This window comes from Neofelis nebulosa, chromosome 18 (assembly GCF_028018385.1).
Source record: "Neofelis nebulosa isolate mNeoNeb1 chromosome 18, mNeoNeb1.pri, whole genome shotgun sequence".
NCBI lineage: Eukaryota > Metazoa > Chordata > Mammalia > Carnivora > Felidae > Neofelis > Neofelis nebulosa.
Genome location: NC_080799.1, coordinates 34,171,960 through 34,180,699, shown reverse-complemented (window position 1 = coordinate 34,180,699; position 8,740 = coordinate 34,171,960).

Below are 8,740 nucleotides of genomic sequence, written 5' to 3'. Positions count from 1 at the left end.
CTCCTTCTTATTTCTCCAGAACCTACCATAATCCTGAGATTCTCTGGAGATGTTTGTTGAAGGACAGTTAAATTGAAATGAATTTAGATGCCAAGGTTTTGGAGATAACGGGCTATATCCTTTTCTGTTCATTACTGAAAGCTAATTCCTAAAAGTGTCTCTGCAATATAGTCACCAGTCAATAAATATTTGTAGATGGAGCAAAGGAACAAATGAATGAACCTACATTAACATAAATATTAGTGGTAGTGGAAAGGGAGTGTTATTCTTACAAGTTTAAACCATTTGATTACTACCCATCTCCTATGACTGAACCTTCTGGTCTTAATTCACAGTGCCATGTGGTTATTCAAGGGATGATATAAAATAGGATAAAGTCATGGACTGTACTCAAAGCCAGAGGACTTGGACTAAAATCCTGACTCCCCCACCTCCCATTTGTGTGACTTTGGGCAAGTTGCTGCACCTCTCTAGGCCTCTATTTCCTCCTTTGTAAAATGGAGGGTAATAATATTACCTCCCAGGCCAGTATGACTTAGTAAGTATAAAAGACACAGTTAGATTAGTGCCTAACACATAGTAAGTGCTCCTTATAAAGATTATTATTTATATAAATTAGAAGTCAGATTTCCAATAACATTTAATAGCATTTTAAAAAACATTTAATGAGCACATACTATGTGCTTGGCACTGAGTTCAACCCTAGGGAGGCAAAAGTGGGGGAATAAATTGGTGTTTGCCCACAAGTCAGTCATAATTTATAAAAACTGAAAATCTATTTTGATGCTATGAGTTCAGTGAGGCAAACAAAACAGGGTCAGAAGAGTGAAAGGATTTGTTCTGGATTGGTGGAGTCGGACAGGAGGGTTCCCAAGTCTAGAGGGGGTGGTTTGGGGTTCCCGATGTACTGCAGACTTGCACCCTCCACGTTCAGGGTCACGAGAAGATGTCAGGAACTCGAGGAGAAATGAACAAGATGTACGGAGAGCTTGGAGCCCAGTCCCTGGACTCATGACATGACTGTGGCAGGGGACAGCTAGCTCAGCGACATGGGACTGGTGGGAGAGAAGGAGCACCTGCCAAGCCCACTATGGATGCTGCACCTGTTCGTAGATCCAGGCGACCAGTATCCAGCCTGGAGTATCCAGCATCCAGGCATTTGCCTTTTTAGTCCCAGTCCCATCTCCATGGAAATTGCAGTCATGGGGCGCCTGGGTGGCGCAGTCGGTTAAGCGTCCGACTTCAGCCAGGTCACGATCTCGCGGTCCGTGAGTTCGAGCCCCGCGTCAGGCTCTGGGCTGATGGCTCGGAGCCTGGAGCCTGTTTCCGATTCTGTGTCTCCCTCTCTCTCTGCCCCTCCCCCGTTCATGCTCTGTCTCTCTCTGTCCCAAAAATAAATAAAAAGCGTTGAAAAAAAAAAAATTAAAAAAAAAAAAAAAAAAAAAAAAAAAAGAAATTGCAGTCATTTTCTTTTGGGGGGTGGGGGGCGGTGGGCATGTATTTTAAACATCCAGTCACAGAATAAACACTAAAGAACCAAAAATGTCTGGGTTCAGGAAACTCAGAGTACATAACCTCACCAACCGTGTACTATTTATCACAAAACTCTTTTCTTCTTCCTTTTTTTTCTTAGGTAGCGAAAGACTGTCACAGAAATGACATTAACTCTTGTGGATAAATATTACAGTGCCTAATAATGCATCCTGCAAAACATACACATGCATATTCACAACAAAAACCACTGTGCAGCCAGGATTTTACGTATGATGGATGTGAAAACAGATGTACAAAAACTACTGAGTGATGGTGACCATCATGTGATGCAAAGGCACTTAGAGGGGAACCTGGCAGGGAGACCACAGTCAGTAGGCACAGGCCCAACGGGTGTCTAAACTTAGGCAAAGAATCAGTATTTCCAAAGTGGGTTTAGAAGGAGACCATCCGTTCGCATGAAGCTCTTGCTCCTGGGCAGAACCATCATTGGATTTACTGTCTTGGGCTTTTAGAAAGTCTACGGGAATTGAGTTTTCCTGCTCATGGTAAAGAATTTTCATTGGAGGAGCTTTCCTAGAAACAAATTTGGAAGTGCCCTATACAGAGCATGTACACACACCCTGGCCTTTTATTCCAGCGCAAAAGGCCGGATTTCTTGGAGATGGGAGGGTGATTTTAAATAGCAGAACATGCCTTCAAAGGCCATTATCCAGTCTGACCTAAATGTTAGGTTGGCCCTGATCATTATGCCTCTCAGCTGTGCCCTGCACTGTAATTATCAGCTCTCACGCCATCCCACCCTCACAAAGGCACCCTCTGAAGCTGTGCAAGTCACAGACTGGGTCTGTCAAGTTCTTCCTTCTCCATGCCCATGATGAAATGAGAGGTGAACAGAATGTACTCTTCTGAAGGAGGTTATGTAATGGGAGGCCATCTGTGACCCTGCTCCAAGGCAGCCCACAAATGTCCCTTGTCTGTCCTCCCTATGCATTGCTAACTGATGGCTCCAGATGTTGAACCAAAGTGATTTCTGAGGTCACCTATTCAGAATATCTCAGTATTCTAGAATAGGAGAGGGAAAATAAGCTACCATTGTTCTTTGGAGTGGCACTGAACATAACTGTTCTTTGGAGAGCTTCTCTGAGTTTTTCCAGATAGTAGTTCAAGTTTCAAAAACAAAAAAACAAAACAAAAAAAACAATGGTGTTTAATGCTGGTGAGCGGGATGCCTAATGGGTACCCTTTGGGTACCCAGATGTAGGAATGTAAATCAATCTGTTCTGGAACGCTCTCTGAAGATACAGATCTTTCTCAACTTACAGTGGGGTTATATCCTGATAAACCCATAGTCAGTTGAAAATATCATAAGTTGAAAATGCATTTCATACCCCTAAACTATAGAACATCATAGCTTAGCCTCGCCCACCTTAAATATGCTCAGATCACTTATGTTAGCCTAGAGTTGGGCCAAGTCATCCAATACAAAGCCTATTTTACAATAAAGTATTGAATAGCTCATGTAATTTATTGAGTACTGTACTGAAAGTGACAAATTGCAGTGGTTATCAGCATATCAGTCACTTACTCTCGTGATTGTAGTTGACTGGGGGCTGTGGCTGCTGCCACTACCCAGGATCTTGAGGGAAGACCAGACTGCCTATCTCTAGCCCCAGGAAAGATCCACATTCAAAATTCCAAGGACAGTTTCTACTGAATGCATATCACTTTCACACCATTGTAAAGTTGAAAAATCACAAGGTGAACCATGGTAAGTCGGGGACTGTCTGTACATAACAGGAGTTTGAATATATGTATTCTTTTAACTCTGTACCTCCACACCCATTCTAAGAGAATGATCTGAGAGCCAGACAACTTAATGGAAAAAGGCATTCATTACCACAAAACAGTGGGGGAAGAAAACAAACTAAAATCACCAACATGTATGGAACTGGTCGATACTTTTTGCTAAAATCCTCAGTGGAATATTTAAAGCCATGTAAAATGATGTTTATTTACAAAGACTTTGTAATTAACCTGGAAACGTTTGTGACCTGATGATTGGTTTAAAAATCAGAATATAAAATGGAATATACGATATGGGCTCAAGTTAAAATAAAAAATGAATAAAGACAACAAGAAACAGATGAAAATGTTCAAGGTGGCTACTTCTGCACTATAGGATTACAGGTGAGTTAACTTATTGCATTTAGTACCTTTGTCATTGTATGAATGTTCTACAACAAGCATTTATTCCTTCTACCCATTAAAAATATGTTACTTTAAAATTTAATTTTTGGAGATAAAAGTCAGAAGAGTGATTTCTTGAGGATAAGGAGGAGGACTGGAAAGGGGCATGACAGAACTTTCTGGCAGGATGTAAACAGCTTATGTCTTAATCTGGGTTGTGGCTATATGGATGTAAATGGAGTTACAAACTGGGTTGTGCCATTAATACACATGTACTCCATTGTATGTAACTGTCACCTCAATTTTAAAAATATGGCATGCTGACCCTTGCACCCTTTTGATTGAGTAAAGCGTCCACTTGTTTTTCTCCCATGGCCCTTTAGGCCAGCCCCTTATTTTCACATGGCTCTTATCCCTAATGCCCAGCTGTCCTCACCTACATGTCTTACCCCCACCCTTATGTTGTAGTACGTTCTCTGATTAACCACATTGTCTCTTTCCTACAAAGCTCTCCAAAGACGATTACTTCTGGTACATAATCTGTTTCTTATGTGTTTACAAGGAGACTTCCTGCTCCCTGGGAACAGCCCTCAGTGATTCATGGGAGCTGGCGGGCAATGACCAGGGCTCTGCCACCCCTCAGCTATGGCAAGTCTGAGTTTTGTGCTCTTCACTGGTTCCAGGAGTTTCCCAGAGGGATCACATTCCAGAGACCCAATGGTAATTCACTTGATAGCACACCAGCGATCAACTGAAGATTTGTATCCCCACAACTTGATATGTTAAAAATTAATTTCTGCTGTAATGGTATTTGAGGGCTTTGGGAGGTGATTATGGTGATGAGGGTAGAAGCTTCATGAATGGAATTAGCATCCTTATAAAAAAAGACCTCGGCGGGCTCCCTTCCTCATTCCGCATTTATTCCACGAAAGACACAAGGAGACATCGACCATCTGCGGCCAGGAAGGGGGCTCTCACCAGAGCCTGATCAGGATGGTACCCTGATTTCAGACTTCCAGCATCTGGAACTGTGAAAAATCAGCTCCTGTTGTTCATAAACCCCCTAGTCGATGATAACTTGTTATCACAGCCCTTCAGTGGCTGCTTTCCCTTCCTGGTCTCCCTCCCACCTCCTGACTTCACTTCCTTTGCCTCCCAAATATGCCCCTTGGACTTGAATCCTTGCCTCAAGCGTCAGGGTTGGGAGGAAACCAAGCAAAGATAAGCAATACATCTATTGGGCACCTGCCTTTTTTGCAGCTTGCACGCTTGTGGGGGTGGCCAGCCATAAATAAGCAAACAGTAAATAAAAGATAATTATAGGTTGTGAAAATTACCAGGCAAGAACCAAGAGGATGTGATAGGGGACAAGTGGGGTGGAGGAGATATTTCAGATAAAATGGTCAGGCATGTCCTCTAGTGAAAGCAACTTTAAAAAGAGACCTGGGAAACAAGATGGAACCAGGCACACAAAAGGCAGGAGAGAGAGAATTTAGGAAGGCAGAACACCAAGGGCAAAGGTCCCCCAGGTGGGAAACGTGTTGCATATTTATGAACTCAAAGGAAGACTGAAGGGCGGGGGGAGCAGAGTGAATGAGGAATTTGGAGACACTGGCAGGTGTGACAGACCTTCCAGGGTTTGTCGGCATGTATGTCAAGAAGGAGGGAACCATGGGAATCCACTCACATGGTTTAAGGAAGGTCTTTGCCATGCACCTGAATTTGAGCCCTGTGTGGAGGTTACTGCCTCCACCCTTAAGATTCCCTTCAGGGCGGAAGGGAGAGGAAAAAGGACACCGGGAGGCTTGCTTCTGCAAAAAAGTATGTCGGGAGAAGCTGATGGGACCCTTTGTTTCATCAGGCTAGTTTTGCCTTTGATTCCTCAATACCTCTAATTCTGCTTGTCACCACCAAATAGGTGTGCTGCAGCTTGGTGACAGCCTTTCCCAGTGTCTATGGCAACCTGGGGCTGGGGCATTTCTCCTTCATCAAAAGAATGGGCTGGCTTCCTGAAGATAAGTAAAGCCCCATTTTTGTTCTAAACTGTTAGAGAAGTAGCATGCACCGGAGTCATAAAGACACGACAGAATGCTGCTAGAGATCTTGTATGAAATAACATGAATTAAATAAGCCATTTCTCTCCGGTTTAATTATACACGCTTCAGGATGAAAATGCGAAATGGGGCCTTGCTTCTTAGTCTAGCCATTAATTCTGGTGTTCTTTTTTTCTTTCTTTCTTTCCATCTTCTTTCTTTCTACTTTCTCTCTTTCTTTCCTTCCTTCCTTCCTTCCCTCCTTCCTTCTTTCCTTCCTTCCATCTTTCTCTTTCTCTCTCTCACTCTCTCTTTCTTTCTTTGGTAGCCAGAGTCTGGATCTGTCCTTGTCTGAAGACTCTGCAAAAAGCTGGCTTCCAGGTTTGTGAATGAGAAGCACTTAGCTGTATTCTTGAGAGGAATGACAGAGCTAAACAAAGCACAGTGGGTGGAGGAAGGAGCACTATTTGGCCACAAAATTCTCCCAACTTGCAGATCAGGTGGGTGTGAGGTTCTTCCTCCCCTGCATACCCCTTGCACGGGGTTATCTTTCCAAAGGAAAGGAGTTGGTAGAATCCAATAGTGATTCAACAGTAAAAACCTTGGGTCATTCCCAGAAGACTAGAAGAGAAAACCCAAGTGTTTAGCCCAATCTCCTGGACTGGTGCCTCCATGATGCACCTTGTACTTACTCTGCTGGGCTTTTCCCAGTTTCTCCAATCACCAAGCTGGATCTGGCCTCTGAGCTTTTGGGTGAGCTGTGCTCTCTTCCTGGATTGCCCTTCCTCCTATTAAAGAACACACACTCATCTTCAAAAACTTGGCCCCAGAATCTTTTTTTTTTTTAACTTTTTAAATGTTTATTTATTTTGAGAGAAAGAGAGACAGAGACAGAGACAGAGTGTGAGTGGAAGAGGGGCAGAGAGAGAGGGAGACACAGAATCCGAAGCAGGTTCTAGGCTCTGAGCTGTCAGCACACAGCCCAACATAGGGCTCGAACCCATGAGTCATGAGATCATAACCTGAGCCAAAGTAGGATGCTCAACTGACTGAGCCACTCAGATGCCCCAAGAATCTTTCTTTTTAAATGTTCATTTATTTATTTAATGAAAGAGAGAGAGAGTGCATGGAGGGGAGAAGCAGAGAGAGAGAGAATCTCAAGCAGGCTCCTGGCTTTCAGTGCAGAGCCCGATGCAGGGATCGATCTCACAAACCTTGAGATCATGACCTGAGCCAAAATCAAGAGTCAGATTCTTAACCCACTGAGCCGCCCAGGTGCCCCAACAATCTTTTTTTTATCATAAAGCTTTCTAAGGCCTGATGTAACACCGTTCTCACCCTTGCAAACTGTATACACCTCATATTGCAATCTTTGGGACTGGGGAGATTCATTGCATGAATGGCCCCAGTGAATGGCCTGCCTGTATCCACACCCTTTGCTTATAATTTTGTAGCTCCCTGGCTCAGATGGGTGGCTTGTTTTGTAAGATAAGACTGTAGCAAACCTCATGCAGTCAGAGGCTTCAAAGCATGTGTGGGTCTCTTCTGGTCCTTTTATACAATTAGGTTTACTCAACCTCAGACCCCACCACCACTGCATGTTCAAGCCTGGGCTCTACTGCTGGAGAATGAATGACACGTTGAGCAGCTTTGCACCCTGATGCAATCCTAGACCCCCCGAGTCAACCCTCCCGCTGGCTGAAGATGCCTTAATGAGCCCACCAAAGCTGGAAAAACTACTCAGATAGCCCACAGACTTGTAAAAAAAAATAATAAATGGTTGTTTTAAGCCACTAAATTTTATGGTCATTTGTTTTACGCCAATTGCCAAATGATATAGGGATCCACACAGGGGAAGATTTAGGTCTGGCTGGTCACTTGCCCAACCAGCTACGTGAAAAATACCATAGCTTTCTCCACTCCCATCGAGAGTAAAGGGAAGAGAAAAGAGGGGTCCATTCACTCTACACATTAATTTTTTCCAGTAGAGAGGCTGGTCCCATTTATGTTCTAACCTTGCACCCCCATTAATCAGATGTAGAACACTTCCTCCTTCAAAGGCAACCGTATCTACTTGATCCTTTTGAGAGGACAGAATGGTCTCATTTATGGGCCAGTCGTCAGGAGACAGGGAAAGGGAATGGCTCCCCCTACAGGACATATTTGACCAGCCACACACAATTCTGAAGGGTTGAAGTTTCCAGAACTAATGTTACACCCTCTTTCACTAGTGCTTGCTTGCTTGTTTGTTTTTGGATTTGAAGGAGAAACGAGGTCGACCACCAAGGAGGGAATGAAAGGGAAAGATACAGGAAGAAGGAAAAGGGACTGAGAGGTGCAGACAACACATGAGACACTTTAGGAAGGCAATTTGCCCTCCCTGACACCCAGCCTCGCATTGGGTGTGGCCAGTCCTCTCTTCAACACGTTAAATACCATACTAAAAAACATGTGATGAGTGTTTGTTCCATGCCAGCACTGTGCCAACCATGCGACAGTAACTCCAAATGTGGGCTCATTCTCTACATGAGGAAAAAACATCAGCAAGTTATCCAAAGGACTGAGGTATGAGTGACAGAAATGGGATGCAAAGTAGGAAGACTTGGGGGTGACTGAGTGGCTCGGTCGGCTGAGCATCCGACTCTCGATCTTGGCTCAGGTCATGATCTCATGGTTCCTTAGATGAAGCCCCACATTGGGCTCCTCAATGACAGTGTGGAGCCTGCATGGGATTCTCTTTCTCTGCCCCTCCCCCAGTGACGAATGCGCTGCGCCCTTTCTCTCTCTCAGCATAAACAAACTTAAAAAAAATAGGCAGACATGCTCTGATGGCTGTGTATATACTATCTTGAAGAAAGAAGCCACATGGCACTCTGTAGTGCGCTAAGTGGCACTAGACATTGGAGGTGGGTCAACAGGAATGGACAAAAGACAGGAGCAGTGCCTCCTCCATACCGCATCTCAGAACTTCTTCCAAATCATCACTACTAGACCTGTGTCCTTATGCCCCTGATTACGACATACTT